Source organism: Anser cygnoides, chromosome 20 (assembly GCF_040182565.1).
Source record: "Anser cygnoides isolate HZ-2024a breed goose chromosome 20, Taihu_goose_T2T_genome, whole genome shotgun sequence".
Taxonomy (NCBI): domain Eukaryota; kingdom Metazoa; phylum Chordata; class Aves; order Anseriformes; family Anatidae; genus Anser; species Anser cygnoides.
The window spans coordinates 9,010,745-9,030,045 of record NC_089892.1 but is presented as its reverse complement, the minus strand read 5'-3'; the positions used below and the strand labels follow the sequence as shown (position 1 = coordinate 9,030,045).

At 48.7% G+C, this 19,301-nt stretch overlaps 1 protein-coding gene and 1 long non-coding RNA gene across 4 annotated transcripts in view; both read left to right on the top strand.

The window, feature by feature from the left end:
• The window catches only part of LOC106037033 (uncharacterized), a 76,806-nt gene extending 72,992 nt beyond the window's left edge, over window positions 1-3,814 (top strand). For 2 of the 3 annotated variants that reach the window (XR_010826124.1, XR_010826125.1), the window contains one exon: window positions 396-3,814. This is a non-coding gene — a long non-coding RNA (uncharacterized lncRNA). The remainder of the gene's footprint in view (window positions 1-395) is intronic. The other variant, XR_007160324.2, reaches the window with a different exon arrangement.
• A 1,694-nt stretch (window positions 3,815-5,508) lies between these two features.
• PAPPA (pappalysin 1) overlaps window positions 5,509-19,301 on the top strand; it is a 362,370-nt gene continuing 348,577 nt past the window's right edge. The window contains exon 1 of the mRNA XM_013182853.3: window positions 5,509-5,754. The gene's annotated coding sequence lies outside the window, so the exon portion shown is untranslated. The remainder of the gene's footprint in view (window positions 5,755-19,301) is intronic.

Genomic DNA, 19,301 nt, shown 5'->3' with positions numbered 1-19,301 from the left:
CTGAAACAACATCACACCTACGTGATCCGGGTACTCAGGGGAAATTTATTTTGCTGCAGTGCCAGCTGAGCTGGAGGAGGGATGCTGTCATGCTTGTCTTACTCTTGCTAACTGTCTACCCTGAAAGTTGCATTCACTAGGTAAGAGCAACAGAGCAAGTGCCAAGGCTTTGTTGTAAGCTGATCCGAAATCATAGTTAACACCTGACCCAAGCAGCAATAACAGCCCCTGTGTTACTTGCTGTCACCTGGGTAACTGAGGTTATTTGCCTTTTTTTTGTTTTTTTTTTTCTTTTTTTTTTAGCTTCACGTATTCCAAACTTAAGCTTGTCTGGAGAAAAAAAAAAAAAAAAAAGATTTTTTTTCATCTCCTCTCCTTTGCCTTTGGTGTTGCAGTGTCAGGAAAACCTGAAAAATGGCTCTGAAGATTTTCTTCCGAGCAGCACATTCAGTCATTGCAGGGGAGGACTTCATCTAGGAGATGGCACCGACATGGCTCTGGGGAGATGGCAACCTGCCACGAAGCTCTACTGCCATCCCAGGACCCTCTGGCTTGCCAGTGATGTTCAGAACCTTGAAACTGAACCAGAATGTCACAGGCTCTGTGACAAGCAAGTACATCGTAGGAGACAGTGCCTGAACCAAGGAGTTTAAAGCCTAAACAGACAAAGAGCAGGAGGAGCAGCTGCCCTAGTTGATGTAGGCAGCCTGGCAGGTCAGTGGTCCAGCTGCTCACAAAGCTTGCTGCCTGACCTCCCCCTCCAGAGCCACAACGCATCGATCATTAGGATGACTAGAGTAGGTCCTCTGTAAAACAAAATGGGGTAGTTGGGCACCCAGCTATATGTGGACAACACACGATTGCCTGTTTTAGTGCCGCATATGCCCAGAAACATAATTTCTGCTGTCATCCTGCAGGGACGTGTCTGTGTGACTAAACACAGCCTTCACTAAACAGGATGGATGGAGGAAGTTAAAGCGTGTATGCCTGTCTGCGGAGGGAGAACATGACTTTCTCAAGACCATCTGGGTTTTGCTTTCTTTTGATAGAGATGGATTTGACTCACCTCTTAGAGCACGATGCTGTTGCAAACTCAGTGTGTTCAGAAAGCCTGGGAAAATGCTGCAGCCCAAGTCTCTCTGGCTATTGTCTCCCAGTGCCTTGCCCTGGAGGATAACAGGCTGAGTTGCCCGTTATCTGTGACTGTCTGTAGCAGGACATTGTTTCCTTTCTCACTGACACTGCCGATTAGTCACGGGCAAGTCTCCCTGTCTCATACACACATACTTGGACACAGTCTTTCAGCCCATGAGCAAATAAGGTTCCCATAATCCTGGCTTGCCTCTGCTTTGGAGAAACGAGTGGAAGCACAGAGCAATATGCATTGAAAGCTTGCCACCTTCTGGACATTGCACAGCACTGTGTCTTTCCTAAAAAAGTCATTTTACAAGGGGGCGCTCCAGGTGGCAATTGGAAGTAGATAAGCAAGTACCAGTGTGTGTGTACTGACTTTAGGGATGAAAATGGAAAAAGATGGATGAAGAAGGAATGTGAGATGCACAGTGCAGCACACTAACCCGTTCTCCCAAAGGCAAGAGTGCTCATTTTCCCTCATTATGTTTGTGCGTGTTATTGAGCTTGTGAAAATAAGGGATGGCATAAAAATATGTGCTAGTATCCATCCACCCAGCCATGCACCAGGTGTCCTCTGTTTCTCCAGCCCCACTCACGCAGTGCTGGTGACATGCTGGCACCCTGCCTAATCCCACTGCAAACCTCTGCAGCACCCGTACCCCTCTGTGCCACACTCCTTGGCCAAGTTGATGATTGGTGATATCGCCTGGGGAGACCAAAGTGGTTCTCCTGTGCTGTACGACAAAGCACAGACACAAACCCATTTTCATTCCTCACCCACCAGAGTCTGAATTCAGGGCTCAGGGGATGGGAGGTCACTGTGTCTGCGTCAGACACGTGCCACACAGTCCTCAGGTATGGAGTTTGTATCTGGGTAAGAATGCACCTGCCCTAGTGATCCAGACTGAGAGCTGGGTTCTCATCTTCTAATAAATAGATACAGTAAAATAAAATCTCATGGTAATGTAGTAAACTCTCACCATGGGGCTCGAAGCTGGGATTAAGCCCCAGGCACTATGTGCTGGAGCTGGAGATGTTGCTCTGTGCTGCTCAGGGTGAGCTGTTTTCAAGGACCAGCTCTTAGATACAAACAAAGCCTTCGCCTAATAATGAATAATAGTGCTCAGATAATGGAAGCCTGCCAGGTTTTTACGCTAAAGCAAAGCAAAACAAAATGCAAAGTATTTTTTTTCCTTTATTTATTGTATTCACTTTTCATGTGAGTCCATCATGTGTGATGGAAATCTGGACAGACGTTTGTGCAGTCTCGGTCAGTCCGGCTTTACTGGTGAGACTGGATGAGAGCTCTCAAAATCCCCAGGACCAGTACAGCTCTCCAGTCCTATCCTTTCATTGACATTTCACAACAGTCACCAGTAGCTCAACTCTCAACACAGGAAAAAAGCCTGCAGGCAGGCAGAGAGGTTTTGTTTCTGTAGCCATGTCAGATATCAGTGATGCTGTGTACATGCACTGGATGATTACAGGTCTGGGGAGCAGTGACATGCCTACCAGAGAGACACTACTCTCACACATACAACATGAAACCAAAGGCTCAGTTTAAACATCAGTGTATTACTGAAGAGGAAATCATGGTTATTCTTTCTGTGACAGGAGCTATAAATGTGGATATTATTCCAAAATAGGTTCAGGGTTGCATGAGGAGCTACACATAAACTTGAAAGCTTCAGGAAGCTTTTCAGTTCTTATTGAGGAAGACAACTGCAAGAGAAAGGGATCAACAGACCAAGGAGATGGCTGTATTTTTGCCAGAAATATTCCTTTTACTTGCTTGCTGAACTGTGTTGGAGCCGGAAATTGCAAAAGCCCATACGTGCTGAGTCCAGCATCTCTCCAAAATATCAGTAACTAGACATTTATATAAAAAGCAGATAGAGGCTATATATAATAGCATCTGTAATGTATTATGATTTTATTCTGCTGAACATTACAAACCACTGACTTTTTTTCTGTTACATGGCCCTATTATGCCTGACACTCAGTTCAACCCACTCACATTAATTCAGTTCCCCCTCTGCCACCCTCCCAGCCTGGTGCACTGGCAGCAATTGCTTTAGATGTTTGCATTCAGATTATAGCAGAGATGGTGTATTTGTCATCCAGAGCACAAGGTCAGAAGGATATTTCACCCCTCTCCCCCTTGCAGTGCTGCTGCTTGGCTCTTGACTTTGTACACATGAGAGCCACATCATGGTGCATGCTGTGCAAACAAACACCAACCACGTGTTTGTCTTTGAGAAGCAGAAGACAGCTTTTATGCGAACAGCCCTGCTGTGGGTCCTCAGGGAGCACGAACCCTGCATCACTTTCAGGATGCAGGGAAAGGCTTTGACCTCTTTCTGCTGCCTTCAGGTGCTGCCTGAAGCTCATTGCATACTTTCCTCCTGCTTTTGCCCACGTGAGGACATGCCAGTGTTGGCAAGATGGCACGCTCCATAAACCCCTACCGCTGCCTCCGTTGTGGGAACCTGATTTCCCACCCCTTCCAGGACAGCTCAGCATTAACAGAGATTTTCCATTAGCTTCAGAGGCAAATGCTGTCATAGCGGAGATGATGATTGTAACAGGCATGCAAATGAGTAAAGTCATTTCATCCAAATTGACATCATCTTAATTACAGCAGTGTGATCAACCTTTTCGACTGTACAGATTGCCTATCAAAAACAGAGCAGACAGCTCGAGGGCACATCGGGCAGAGCTTGGAGAGCTGTGAGGAGAGGGAACTCCAAGGACAATTTGGAGAACTGAGGTGGCATCAGCCTCCAAAACCAAGTCCCCAGGCAAGATGGCAATTTGAGCATTCCCCTCCTTGCTGGGCTTTCACATTAGCCAGCTGGCAATATACTGGAAGACTCTGAGAGCAACTGGAGTAAAGATGTGTGTGTGATCTGGTTACAGCTCACCTGAGGCTCACAAGGCAACCTGAATTAGGGAGAAGTATGCAACTGCTGTTGCTGTACACTGGGTTACAGCAGGCCTAGGTTGCTTTTCCTTTTTGGAGGAATCAGGAATTGTCTCCAAGTGCTGTTCTCAGTGTCTGACTGTCATCACAAAATTGTTGCCTGGCTAATAGCACATGGACAGTTTCTGTTAGCACTCACCCTTTAGCGGGGTGTGAGAGGGAGGTAGGATGCAACCCCAGGGAAAAGTCTGCCAGCTTGTGGGTTTTATCTCACAAAACAAGCTTCAGTCTCAGGACACAATGCACATCATTGCAGCCATGTAACTCCTGGAGCAACCTCACTCCTTTTACTCTTAACTTTGCTGTCTGCAGTGGCCTTGCACCAGGGTGTCCCTTTGCTGTGTCAGACCACCACAACACAAGCCTGAAGTTGGCTTCACACCTGGTACTATCAGGGCCACTCTTGAAATACTATACCCAGTGGCATTGCTGTCACTGCTTCCAAAACTCCGTCACAGAGATGACGCCAAGGCAAAAGAACCTCCTTGCACTGCAATATTGCACTGATGCCTGCAGCAAAACCACCTCTGTCAGCCAGTATCAATGTCCCAGGAGGGACGTGTGAGCCACGGCAGAGCAACCTCACAATCTGCAGATCTCCTTCACTCCCTGAATGCTCCCCAACTGAGTTGCAGTAAGAGAAGCGATCGTCTGGGTGCTGTGAGCCCGGTGATGTCCTGGCATGTTCAAAGCATTGCACTGCAGACATTAAACACAACATAATGGAAGATTTCTTGTAATTTTCCACTAGCTGCAGAGGAGACTTTAGTCTAAATCCTTGTAGTTCCTTCTATGTCTCTCCTCAGAAGACACCCTAAAATTACTAACATTAGTCCTGTTAAAAGTACTTTGATTCCTAGTGATATTAGCTACTGAATTTTGAGACTTGTAGCTAATGCTCTGTACCTGGAACAAATCCCTTCCATGCACTCAGGATAAGAAAGTAATCTCAAGAGCCTTTTGAATAAGCCCATGCCGTGCAGATTTCATGCAGAGGCACACAGAAGAGCCCTTGCAAATGTACTCTGTACAAAACTGCAGACACAGACTTGTTTGAAATAACACATAAGTACTTCTGTAGAAGTAACATATTTATGCACATTTATATCTTCTGTCTTTGACTTTTCCTCCACTGTCTGCATCTACATAGCTCTCTCAGGATCCTACTATCAAGAGCAGCCTCCTTTTATTTTCATCCATTTTTCGGATGGCACCTGACCTTGACCTTTCCCCTGTATTTCCCTGTACAGACCTGACTCTTCTTTCATTTTGTCCCTCCCTTCAGCAGGGATAACCACACATCCAGGAGTGCCCCATACAACCCTGGCATTTAGGTTCCTCTTAGAATCACCGAACAGCTCAAGTCGGAAGGGACCCACAAGGCTCATCGAGTCCAATTCTTGTTACATCAGAAGGGCCATGGGGCGGGCCCAGGTGGGCCCAGTAAGTATTTAAGGGCAGGCTTGGGCCTCACTCAGGTTTCTCCGTGTGGGACACGAGGAGGTGAGGAGCAGGCGCTCGGCCCAGCGTGGGACTTGGCCCCAGGGTGCTCCTGCTGTGCTGGGTGGGGACTGGGGATTTTCCTCGGGAGCGGGCCCCTGACGAGGCTGGAGGCCGGGCAGCGCGGGGAGCTCGAGGTAAGGCCCCGGGGGGCTGCGGGGCCGGGCGCTGCCTCCCGCGGCCGGGCCTCGGCCCCTCGCCCCGCTCCTCCGCGCTGGGGGCGGCGGGGCCCGCTAGGTGGCGGCAGCTCCTCGCGGTTGTGTGGCTTGGGGAAGGCTGAGGGGGGTTAGAGATGGAGCTGCGCGGGGAGCCACGAGCTGCTGGATCCCCAGGGGCTCCTGAAGGGGCTGGGGGCGGCTGGAGGCCTCCATGTGCCCTTCGCCCGGCCCCCCACTGACCTACCCGGGTGTTTCTTCTCTTGGGGCCGGAGTGTGGCTGGGCTGGCAGCAGAAGTTCTTCAGCTCTTCTTCCAGCTGCTGTTGCCGGGGCTTTTGCTGTGCTTGGAGGTGTCTGTTAGCTTTGTGTAGTAGGAAACTAGAATGAGAAGTAGGTTTGGGGATAGCTTTGTGGTTTGTGAGAGCACAGTTAGCTTTTTAGGGCAAGGGATATTGCATCCTAACCCTGCACAGGCTGGGTAGCTCCCATCTCGTGCCTCCTGTCCTGCAGATCCACCTGCGTATGGTTAGGAGCCTTTTCAGGGTGGGGGTGCCTGAGCTCTTAGCAGCTAATGCAACCACCAGAGGAACTGGGGAGTAGGATTTGTGACTGGCTTTGAAGCAAGCAGAGGCAGAGGAAATGGAGGTTTGCAGCCATCCATGGCACCTGCTGCTCAGAGGTTATTCTGCATCCTGGGTGTGGTATGTGGTTTTACTTAACTAGTAGCTGTTGGACTGGCCCCAGTTTGAACAAAATTTCATGTGAAATTAGTGACAAAGCAGAAACAAGCTTTGCTGTTGTTCTGTACTTTACACCAGGACCCTCACATTGTGCCTTTTGCTGTGCAAGCACTGGATGTGTTAATTAAGTGAAATCAGTCCTGGCTAAAACCTTTATGCTCTTCACATGCAGCAGAATTGCTTTGTTACTCTATTTATAGACACAGGATAAGTGACTTGATGAAGGTCAGGTGAGAAAGTTGTTGCAGATCTGGGAAGTAAATAAACACATGGGCAAGGGGAGGGAGGGCTGTGGTGTTAGCTCAGATATCTTAATTCCCTTTTCATTGCCATTAGGCCTGTCCATGCCTTTTGCCTGCTGCCCTGTACATCTGTGTGGTACACACATTCTTCTCCTTTTCCTGGCTGTGGTGAGCATCCCTTCTACTGCAGCAGCAACGCATTTCCTGGGAATGTGCCTTTCTGAGTGTTTGCCTGGTGCTTTACTTAGGTGCAGTGCTGGGAAGAGAGCAGCCCCGAAGTCTTTCATTTCTGGTTACAGATTTGCTGGGAAACCTTCAAGAACTGGGCAGTTTTCCCAGTGCCTGATGCCTCTGGCTTGTGCAGCTTTGTAGCATGGCACAGGGTCACCTGGGCATCTTTGAGTTGTGTGGAGTGACAGGTACCCTGGCTCTTGCTATTGTCATTCCTATAAAATGGAGTATGCTTCGCTGCATTTCTGTTACCCTGAAACTGCCTTCTGCTGTAATGTTTCTCTAATGTCAAAGACAGAAGGCTGTTCCCAGTAGTTGGCACACAAGACAGCACAACCTGTAAATGAAGATGTGCAGAAATGTGAGTCTTGATATTCCATTTGCTTATCTTCGTGTAGCTCACCAGAGGGTATCTCTTCCATCAGCTGCTTATCAAGCTGTTAAAGTGCTTACCCAGCTGTGCGAGAAAGCCTTGTTCACCCTGAGCTTGCTTTTCGTGGTACAGTCCAACAAAGTCAGGGCCATCTATTCCCTGGAGTTTATTTGGGTCCAGTCCCTCTTCCCCTTCACACTTTGATGCAATTTAACTGTGGTGTGAGATTTGGCCTTTTTCTGAAGTGCTTTTTTTCTTCCTGCTTTCCCAATACCATGAGTTGAAATGCTGATGTCCTGTGGATGCAGGTGCTCAGAGTTAGCTCTTCTCTGAATGGCAAAGGGAGCTTGTTAACTGTTAACTCTGTGCTTAATTAATGGTCTAACATGCTGGGTGGAAATGCTCCCTTCTGCCTGCTGTGGTTCTGTTACTGCATTGTGTCACTGTGTACCCAAATCCGCACTTTGTCAATGCTAAAACGTTAATTGCACTTGATACAGACAAATGGGATGAATATTGGTAGCTTACTTTGGAGCTCTTGATTCCCCTTGTGTGTCTGTTCTGTGAAACATTTGGAGGGCTGAGTGAAGGAAGGGAAGAAGATAGCGAGTTTTAGGCCCTTATTTCCATTTGCTGAAGTCAAATAAGTGGAATTAAATGTGACCTGTCTGAAAGCCAACCTTGTTTCCAAAAAGTGCATGGGGAGCTGAGATCAGAAGACACATTGCAAACATTGCAGTAGCATAACTTGAGGCAAGTGCAATCATTTACTTGACTAATGAATCCCCTGGGCTGCTAGCAAGAGAGCAAATCTCTCATTCATCTTCTTAATTTAATAAGCAGAGGGGTTGGCCTTAAGGGTAAATGAAATGCGTAGTGATCCCATGAATGTTTCAGCAAATTGATGTACAATAAGATAAGGGAGATTCAGCAAATGGCTTACTTTATTCTGAGAGTCTGTCTATGGGTTTTAAGGGGAAGGGAGAGAAGTTAGAGCTGATAGCTAGCTCTGTAGTGCTCTCCACTGCAGTTCTCTTCTGATCCCTCCAGTTTGTACGGGGCTGGAACACGTTATTTTTGTTAGGACATCATCTGGTGAGCTTAATATAACATAAATGCCTGTTGTTCTTAGTGCTGCATATAAGACAGCCATTAAAGAGCTCAACAAGCTTGCTGAGCTATGTGACACGTGAAAGGCTGAGCTGGGAATATAATCTGTAGCAGATCACTGTCATGTGTCTGTATGTGCTGTGAGGGATCCCTCCTTGGAAGGGTTCATGGAAGAGCTGGAAGATGCCTTTACTTGTGGGATCTAAAGAGGCTCACTCCCCTCTTTTGTGCCCTTAATTATTTTAAAGAAATCAATGGTGTGAAGCAATGAAATACTTTAATGGATAGAAAAGTGATCATCGCTTCTGCCATCACAGCGGTTACTTGTGTGATCACCTAAATAAATGATATTGTGAGACTGAGACGGTGCTGAAGTCACAATACTGCAATTGGTAGTAAGCTGCTTAGCATAAGAACGGGGCGAGGAAGCTTTTTACACATGCAGTGAAGCTAGTAGATTGGAGGCTTCTTTAAAAAGCAAACCCCAGAAGGGAATACTTAAACTTCAATTAAACCATAAACCATATAAAGTGACTTTTGGGAGGCTGGCTAAAGCATAAAGAAGCTGAAAATGAAAATACTTGTTCTTGGCTATTGTTGGAGGGAGGATTTGGGGATTAGATGGTCCATTGCTATTGAATGTAGTTCATTATGTACAGTCTTCCAAGGCCCTTTATAAGGAACACAAAATACAGAGCAGAAAACTGCACTGAATTCTCAGATTTACTGCCTTTAGATATGTCATGGATTTCAGAGTCCTTGAAGTCCAACTGCTTTGTCAGATTTTCTGTTAATGAAGGTAGAATATACAGTTATAATGAAGTTCATCTATTGCATTGGAATTTGAAATAGCTGCCTTTGTGAACTCACTCTTACTTATGAACCCAGTCTTCTGGAAGCTATAGAATATGGGTTTAAGTTGTGGAACTTAGTTTGATGCTACAAGTAAGATGTAGCAAGTTGCTATTTTTAATTGAGGGGAATACTTAAGTGCTAAACCAGGTGCCAAAGTAATGCTGCTCAGTCCTGCTATTTCAGGAGCCAAGCTGCAGTTCGGAGTGTCTCCAGGGCTGAGGACCTTGCACATGTCAGTACTGCAGCATTTATGCTGCCACACAGTGAAATCCCTCAAACACCCAGCGGGTGCCTGGGTTTGTTCTGAGCACACACGTGGGCTCTGTGCACTTGAGAGCTGTCTGTTGGCTTTGCTTCCACCTCCCGTAACACGCAAGCAGAGTGATGTCCATTAGGTGATTGCTGTCGATGCTGTGTGCAAGATGCTTCTGTGTCAGGAGCACCCACAGCTTGTGGGGTGTGGGTAGCTTTATGCTGTAACAAAGAAACTCTGACTTAATTGGACTGCTAATGTTTTGTGTATCCTCTGCACTACTGTAGCTGTATGAGATGCATGTTTTAGGATGCTGGGGGACAGGGATGGGGTGAGCATGTGCCTCTGCTCAACGAGGAGTCGCTCTGAGCTGGAGCACTCCTTAGATGTTGTATGCTGGCTGCTCACTGCCGTTCCAGTTCAACTGCTGTCTTCATCCCTTCTTGTGCCAGGACCGGCTTTGTCAAACAGCTTGGGGTGACGGGACGGGGCGTGCTTAAGCCTGAGGTTAGGGAGCTGAGCTGGCTGGTGCAGGTGTCAGTGGGGCTGTGAAGGGGTGGAGGTGAGGAGCAGTGGCGGGACAGGACCTTCCCTTCTGCAGTACCATCCAGTGGGGCTGGCTCACAGCACAGTGTAATGACATGGCTTGGGGGCTCCTTCACAGCCCCTGGGTCGGTGTGCCTGGCACCCCCTGTGTCTGCAAGTCCCATTTAGGTGGCTTTGCTCCTTGACACACCCCCCCCCCCCCCCCCCGTGTTTTTGTGCTTCAGCGCTGCTTGCTGGTGTTCGTTCAGCCCACTGCTTTGCTGCTGTAGCCTGCTCTCACTTGAGTCCTGTGCTGCTGTATTAGAATAACGAAGTTTTTGGCTGTGCTGCTGGCTGTCACGTCCTTCCGAAAAGTCTGGGCAATATTTAGGTGGGGAGAACAAGTAGTGGAAACATTAAGTTGATACAGCCCAGCGTTCACCTCCGTGTGCCAGGGCCTAGATAAAATTACGAGTTGTGCATGAACCTGATGAGCTGGGGTGAGAGGCAGCTGTGGCTGCCACATCTGATTCCCGGTTCCCAGGTTGGTGCCTGCAGCTCACTCCAGACTGGAAAGTTGGTGTCAAGCAGGTGTCAGGTTCACAAGGAATAACCTGCCTGCCGATGGACCCTGGGCTATCAGCAAGCCAATTGCATGCTCAGGCATTTCAGCCCATGCATCCTGTCTCCAAAGTACCCTTCTTGCCTTGCTGCCTTTCGGTGTAATTGAGGCATTTGGTCAGGGCACTGCTGTCGTGTGGCTGGTGAGAGAGTGGCTCCAGAGAAGCTTGGCTTGAAATGGAAAAGCTGCATGATAGGGATATGCAAGTGCTGTAATACCAGCCAGGGCCTGAGTTTGCATATTCCTGCCTCTCTGAGGGTGGCCGGTGCCAGATGTGTCTGAGAAAGGTGCCAGAAATTCCTTAGTGTGCTTTTTTTAAAATGTCAAACTCTTCTGTCCGCTCCACTGAGCGATGAGATCCTGCGTGCCTTTGGATGTGCCTCCATGTTCAAAATGGTAGTTCTGCACCTCGTTCCAGAGCTTGCTGGGTTTCATTTGGCCAGAAGTCCAAACCTCTCCTGTACTCCTGCCCCAGGAGGTTTAGCCTTAATGCATTTATGTGTACAAGGAGAAGGGAACATTTCTGTTTTTACAGATGGCGTGGATTCAGGAAATCCAGTCAGCTGGTGTGGATCTGGAAACCATTCTGCCCTTATTAACACCCTCCGATGATATAAACAGAGAATCCCCAAAGCAAGGAGCAGTCTAAATAAAACTTCAGGCCAAACCAGAACATCTAAGGTGTGCCAGATCTTGCCTCAGGGAAAGAGGATGGGAAGTGCCAGGAAAGCGAAGATCTTAATTTTGAAGAGAAGAGCCCCACGATCAAGGAAAGTCTGTGCTCTTGCCTCTGCCTCCTGGGAGAGGGGAGAGCAGAGGAAGGGATGTCCTAGGGAAAGGGCTTTTCTCTGCCACTGCCTTGTGCCTTCTATTGGAAATGATGGGGTGAGATCTAAGCCAGGGATTGTTTCGGGACAGGGGTTGGAGGGTAGAAAAGCCTAGGTAGATTTGAGCCTGCCCTTGCTGTCTGCCTCAGTTTCCTGTCTGTAATACAGGATCAGCACCTACAAATACCAGCTGTAGAGCGGTACCTGCAGCTGGTGGGAGCTCTCAGGTCTTGCTGTGTGGCTTGGCCTTTGTCTGGAGGGAGCTCTGGTGGCTGCAGGTAGGTGCTGCCCGGAGCTGGGGATGTGCCGCTCGCCACGGGCAAAGGTTCTGCCCAGGGTGTGCCTGTGCTGTGTGCCCTCACCCTGACTTGGGTTTGCAGTGGGGGGTGGAAGCAAGCTGATTTTTAATGGGGTGTTTGTGAGGGTGTTTCTGTGTCCTGCTGAATAGGCTGTGACAGTTTTTCCAGGGTTGACATCTCTGATCAAGGCTGAGATAAAGAAGGGGCCAGAAAATGTGTGATGCAGCTTGGAGATCTGAAACTTCAAAAAGGGAATTTCCTCCCTTTCTTCTACGGTCTCATCTTTCTGCTTTCCTTTTATCTTATGTTCTTTCCCTGCAACTCCTAGTGTAACTAAGAAAGAATTTAATATGCTAAGACAGGAGAGAAGTTGTTCCATGCATTGCAGATGCACAACATGTCTTCATTAACTCCCCATGACATTCAAAATAGCTGGAGATAGACAAACTAAATCTGGGAAGACAAATACAAATACTGTTCTCCTTCCCTTCCTCTCGCCCCTGCACAGTGCACCCCCCTAGGGCATGCGTTCAATTACTGAAGATGAATGGAGCAAAGCAGCGGCGGTCGGGACGCTTGGAGTGGTGCTGCCTGCTGCTGCCATCAGGTGGCCCCACACTTCACAAAATGTGCTCCCAGCCGGGGAGATCTCCGTGGGGGCTGCAGTCCCTGCTTCCCCTGGAGGGCTGGGAGTTTGCAGGAGGCAGGGGTGGCTAGCAAAGCACTGAGCACTGATGTTCCGTCTGATCCAGAAGCCCTGCAGGCTTCTGAAAGTTTCTGCATTTCCTAAATCTCTGCTTTCTGACCTCCTAAGGCGTTTGCAAGGGCAGACTTTGGTGTTTAAGGCATTGGACGGGGAGTGAGGATGAGTGCTTGCTGTCCCCAGCCCTGCAGTGTGGGAGTGGGGCCCGGGCGATGGAGCTGCTCTGGGTGTGTGGGCACGGGCTGGCAGCAGCGGGGCTGCTTGCCGGGACAGGTTGTGTGCCAAGTCACTTCTGCTCTCAAACAGACCTAGGTGGCATCATCGAGAGCTCGTGGTTCTGCTTGGCTTTTGTTTTGCTGGCTGTCGGCTGGAGCTGACCAGTCTGGGTGGTCGGGTCCACCCTGGCTTGTCTCCCCCACACAGGAGGGGTCTGGGTCTCGGATCTGTGCTGTTGGGGGAGGAGAGTTGGTGTGTAAGGCAGTGCAGGTGCAGAGAGACCCAGCTCTTCAATACAGAATCCTGTCCTGGACACTGACTGTGAGCACATCTACGGGTCCTGTTCAGCGGTGATTAATGTAGGAGCTGTACAAGGCCTTGTAATTCTGAGGTCTGAACTAAATCATTTTCAGGGGAGAGCAGTCCCTGTGCCCTGAGTTCGCAGCCGGGTACCCAGAACACCCCGGCGTGCTGCAACGCAGGTGCACGAGGAGCTGCTCTTTCATGCCTCCCCGCCCGTGCTTTGCCAGACTCAAACTCCATTCAAGCCTTACTTGCCTGGAGTCTCTGATCTCGGAGCTCTTCTGTTGCTGCAGTGCTGCAAGAGTTAGGGCGAGTGCGATTACTGTGAGCTGTGGTGAGCAGCTTCCCAAGGAAGGACTCACCATCTCTTCCCATTATAGTCTTTTCAGTTCCCTACATCTCTGTGCACAGCAGATGATTATCTCTCAAAAGCATTCTGTTTTTTTTTTCCAGTGCAGTTCAAATTATCCTTTCCTAAGTGCATTACCTTGCATTTGTCTGCACTGAACTTCATCTGACTTCGTGCTGCCCATTCACCTAGCTTTGTTAAATGTAATTGAAATTGAGTTTGAGCTTGAGGGAGGCCCGGGGTTGATGTAGCAGAAAAGTAGAGGGCTGTGTTTCCAGGACTGAAAAATGCCCTGTGAGCTATTGCAGTTGTTGAGTCCTGTTAAATCCAGTTGTGTTCATGTTACAGTGAATTAAATGAACATCAGAAGAGAAAAGGCAGGGCAGAACCTCATCTCTACACCACCAAGAGTGGTGTCTAGTTTTCTAGCTTAAAACAAGAAAAAATGACTAACCTTACATGAATTCATGTTTATGCTCCTTTGAGGTCAGAATCTGTCCCTTGGAAAATCTGCAGAAACTGCAGCTTTTTATTTCCAGTAGAAGTGGGATGAGAGCAGAACGGGGATTGCTACCTCCTAAGTCAGAGGACAAGCCCTGAGGGTTCGCTACAGCCCCAGCAGGAATCAGGACACAGTTTTCTCATTAAGAACAGTATCTGCTTCCAAGGCCTTTAACCAAGTTCATCTACACAAATGAGCTGGTGAATAGTCTTACAATTTACTTGGATTGTTTCATTGTTTAAATTACTCCAAGTAACTGGATAATCATAAGAAGTTAAGCTTTTAATAGGAATAGTGGGGGTAAAGCCACAAACTACTGTTAAAATGAAGCTGCTGCCTGTGAATAGAATTACACAGTCCAGTTGAGTACAATAGCAGGGGACTGGATTCAGCAGCCCAGGCAGCAGCAGTACCTTTCCATCCCCTGCTGTTGAAAGGCTTTTGTGGTGTAAGGTGGCGTGCTGCTGGGAAGGATGCAGCCCTCTGTTTGGGAAGCGATCTCCCCACCAACTTGTAGCCTGCATGCAGGTCAGCCATGAGATGTGTGCACAACCTTTTTTTTTTTTTTTTTTGCAAGGAGCCCATCATGAATAGATGCTGAGCTGAAATTCTGGCTGGGGTTGGTGGGGGAAGGCATTTCAAAGGGTGCCCCTCTGTGCCCCTGCCTCCCCTAACAGGAACAGCAGCTGTAAATGATGTGCCCTAATGCTGTCATCACCTTGGTACTGAGCCTTGAGAATAGTTGGGTGCAGAACCAAAAAGAAAACCCCTCTCTAAACTGCATGGCAGGGATTTTTTGACCTTGTAGCTTCCCTTTAAAAAAAAAAAAAAGGTGAGCGTCTGTTCTGTGTGCAGTGCGACACCCAAAATGGGGCGAGGTTCTGGTTTTTGATCAGCTACTGAGCGCTGAGTGGAGATGAAGCAGAGGGCACAACATGGGGCATGTTGTAAGTACTCCACCTCTTCTGCAGCAATGATTGTCCAAGTTGTGCTGGAGATCTCCCTGTGCTGCCTCACCTTTCCCTTCATCAGTGCTCTGTGGTCCTGTTCCTCTCCTCCCGGTGTTCCTGCCCGTGGTTTATTATTGCCTTGGTGGGGCTCTTCCCTCCTTCGGTTCCTGTGCCTTGCACAAGGAACGACTCCTGCATCCCTGTGCATGACCAGCAGCTTCAGGTAACGGTTAGTGGCAATTAAATGAGGCTCTCCTCCCCCACCCTGCCGCTTTGTTAAATGAATCTATAAAGGCTTTGGGGAGCTGGGGGGGGTGGGGGAATGCAGGGGGGAAATGAAAAGGGTTCATAAAGTGAATTTTAAGAAAGGCCTAATGAAGGAAATGAACCTCCTGAGAGATCAAAGCTGAACCTGCTGTGCCAATGCGGAGAACTTAGGCTTTTTCTTATGTTTCCACTGGCATGAAAGCACACGCACAAATTTCTTACAACAGCTTTAACTCTTACAGTCCTGTGGGGTTGGCACTAACGGCCTGCCTCTGTTTTGCTCAGTGCGAGGGCTCAGCTCTTCCAGTAGGAATTTGCTTGTGTCTTTTCACTTATGGAGAGGCTTGGGCGTCCCCATGACACATCAAGCCTGATAAAAGAGGGATGCCACCTTCTTTCCCTCCAAAAGGACCAGGCCAGCTCTGTGCTATGCTTTGTGGCACTGCTCCTGCAAGGATTCTGCCTATCCTCTTGCTGAAATGGAACTGCAGGGAAGTGTTGCCCAGACTGGGAGGTATGAGGGCAATACTGCTCTGCTCCCTGCTTCTTGAGAGGTAGATAGTATTTGAAGAGGGAAACTGTTGATCACCTCATTACTGTAAGCTATGGAAATGTTATGTAGTCTTAAAATTCCATTTTCCTAAAAAAAAAAAAAAGCTCTCAATAGGCTCAGAAGGGGATGGAAATGTTGACTAAGTTGCATGTAGTTCCATTAATCATGGAAAGCAAAGTGAAGGCTCTTAACTTTAACCAATTTTTGTAGGCCAGACTCCCCGTGCCTATATTTTTTCCATTACACATGTAATCTACTTTCTGAAAAAGGTCTAGGTTTGCTTAGCATCAATTTTTTGGTTGTTGTGGATTAAAGGCTGGATGGTTCAAATTTGTAAGGGGCTGGCTCTGGTCTCCTCTTCTCATCTTGTCACTTGTCACCCTTGCACAGGTCCCAAGGCTCTTACTTTTAAAGTGTTTCCATGTGTTTGAGAAGAGAATAAAAATGGGGCTGCACAGAGTGCCTTATGCACTCACAGCTTCCCAGAGTGCTAATGAGGAACATATTGGCAGTAAGTGGCTGCGCAGAGCGCTCTAGCAGGAACAACAACTTGCACACAGCCTTATTTATTGCAGGCCTGTTTCTCGGAGAGAGGGAATGTCAACCTAGATTTGGACTTTCACCTAATCTTCTCTGAAAGTACCTAGAGATATTAAGTGGCCACCTACTCAGCTGCTGGACTTCAGGTTAAAAGCCTGTCCGAAAGCCTGCTCCTAGGAAAGCAAATCACTCACAGGCACAGTGGTGGCTGTAGGTCATGGCCGTAAGCCTCAGGCTCAGCATAAAATCTTTAGACTTGATACTTTTTATGTGATCAGGGGGGTGATTTTGCCACAGATGGGGTGCTGCTGTTGTAGGATTGGTGGCAATGGGGGAAGAATCGTGGTCCTTTCCTTAGGGAGGTGATCCTGAGGCTGCTACAAGAGCTATCCAGAGCGTGGATTTCCCAGAACCTAGCCCAGGAGGAGATGCTGGGCTTGAGTCTGTGTCAAGAAACGAGCCTTCTGGCTTCAGCAGCAGTTTGTTTGGGGAAGGAGCTGTGGAAGGAAATGGAGACCAAAGACCATACTTGGGGATGTGCACCCAGATTGTGGGAACTTCACGGCATGTCCATGACCGGAGTATGAACTTCCATTGCCTTTCAGTAGGAACAAAGCTGCCTGAACAGATCAACAGGAATATTTATTGCAGTGCCTGTATCGCACTGCTCTGTTGTCTCTTTGCCCTTTTGAATACACAGTATTCATAACCCGGTCTGCGTGGGTGCTCCGCTGTAGCGCCCTGTCCTTCAGCGTTACTCCTTGCTTAATGCCAAGAGCAATGAAAGCGTTCCTGCCTGGTGACCCCTGTTCATGGGAAAGGCCGGAGATCCCTGATACGTCTCCTACTGTGGTGCTTCCAGGAATTTATAGCAGTATTGAATTTGGCCCAGTGAACAGCACTACACTTTAAAAAGCTAGTCAATTATTTTTAGCATTAGTTGCCTGTTGAGATTCATGATTATCTGCATGCATCCTAACAACTTGATTAAAATAGCTTTGAACCATGCTTTTTTCCACTTACCTGGGTCTTATCAGACAAAGCCATGATGGAGAGCGCTTTGCCTTTTGTAACACTGACCAGCTAGCAATTAGCTGATGGTTACAGCAGCCTAAAACCAAAAAAATACTCTTAAAGGGGTCATCTTCAAGGTGAACAGAATACATTTTTAAATATAAGTTAAGCTCTTATTAACAGGCTAACCCAGGTGCTTCAATAGTGCAAAATTGACATTGCTCTGATTTACCCTGGCTGAGAACTTCACCCTCTGCATTAAATTACCCAAATTACTATGAATATTGCAAGCTGCAGTCAGTCCCTTCCTGCCAAGGGATGAGCTCATGATCCCTCGCTTGTCTTGTGAGGGTTGCGATGACCTAACTGGGACCAAAGATGCAAGTTCTTGCAGCTCCTTCTGACTGCTCTTCGTAGCAGAACGTTGACTTCTCTGAGACCACCGCTGTATCAGCTGCCATGCGGGGCTGACGATCCCCTGGTTTTCCCTGGCGCTGGAGGAATCCCTCAGCAGCACTTGTGAGTGGGGCTAAAGGCAAGTTCAGCTGCGTCTGGTCACGTTCTCCGCCTGGTACGATCTGTTTCTGTGCTCAGTCTGTGTCTTGGTATCACAAAGAGAGCTTCCCATGGGGCTGGTGTTGCTCAGACTACCTGGGAATGGGTTTGGTCCCAGCACAAACTCGCTTATTTGCCTCTCAGGCTTTTTACTGCCTATGCAGGGATCGAGGGAGCTGAAGCAAAGCCATCGCCTCGCTTGTGCTGGAAAACCTCAGTGAAGGAGGAAGCTGGCTCGGATTGAAGCAGATGCTATGTGGGAACAATTACCTGAGAGAAACTCGGGGAGGGAGCAGAAGAGATAATGAAACACCTAGGGATTTGGGAGTCAGCTTTCCAAGGAGCAAAGGGGTTAGCAGTTTAGAGCCGGAGCTTGCAGCTGCGGTGAAAATCAGCTTCCTTTTCTGTCCGCTCCTCCTCTCCCTCTTTCCTCCCCCCTGCTCAGGGGACAGAGGAGCAGGCGATCTTTGGAGCGCGAGTCGTGTTGCCAGCAACGAACCTGGGCTGCAGTGGTGCTGAGCTCGATGTGCACCTCGCCGAGCTCAGCTGCTGCTGCGGCCCTGGCCAAGGCAAACAGGCGCTGAGGGGCTGCGGCAGGGACGTGGCTGGGTCCTGACCCAGCTGCCTGTCAGCAGAGGAGCTCTCTGCTAGCCGGGGCGTCGCTGTCACCAGATCCAGAGTAGCGTGAGCTCTACACGGACGTGAACTTAATGCCCTATGACTCCAGGAGAACAAGAGCAGGATGGGTGCCCAGAAATCATCCAGCCGTGGATTCCCTGGAGCCTGAGGCTTAGCTAGTTCCCCTCCCCTTTCTCTTCTGCAGGCAAGCGCTCCTATTCCATCAGCTCATCCGGAAAGGCCAGCTTTGTTTTCGGTTTACCTATATGGCTTCCAGTTCTGCTGATAGGGGATTTAGCAAATGCTTTAATAGCAGGCTGAGCTGGGAGGACTAGGGGATGAGCAATGCTTGCTGGGTTTCTGTACCTGTTGAGCCAAAAGCTCACTGTTACTTAAGGCTGCTTCTTTCTATTCAGCCCAATACCAAAACAGCTTGGACGGATCAGTGCTGCAAAATGGCTTGCACTGTTAAAATGAACCTATGCATGGGGTTAGGGAACTGCAGTACCTCGACAGTGCAAGCAGCAAACCTTTGCCTTTATAACGCACTTGAGAAGTCAAAAGAAGAGCCATTCATTTTGGCAGCCGGAGGCCACCAAGACGTCTGCTCACATCTTGGAGCCTTCAGCACAGTCTGGTGGTAGACTTTGTCCCCCGGTCCTTCCGGGTGGCAGTCCTTTGTGTCCGCGTGGGTCGTGTGCTGATTGCCGTGCAGCTGGTGCTTCTGCCTGCCCTCCATATCGCCTTCCTGCTGACCTCAGAGCCTTGTCTGAGGTTTCCTCCTAACCCCGAAAGGCCTCCGTGGTGCTGGCTGTGGGTGGCAGCTCTTCCTGTTGAGCTGCCCCGAGGAAGGTTGAAAGATGCCCCCTTACAAGGGGTTA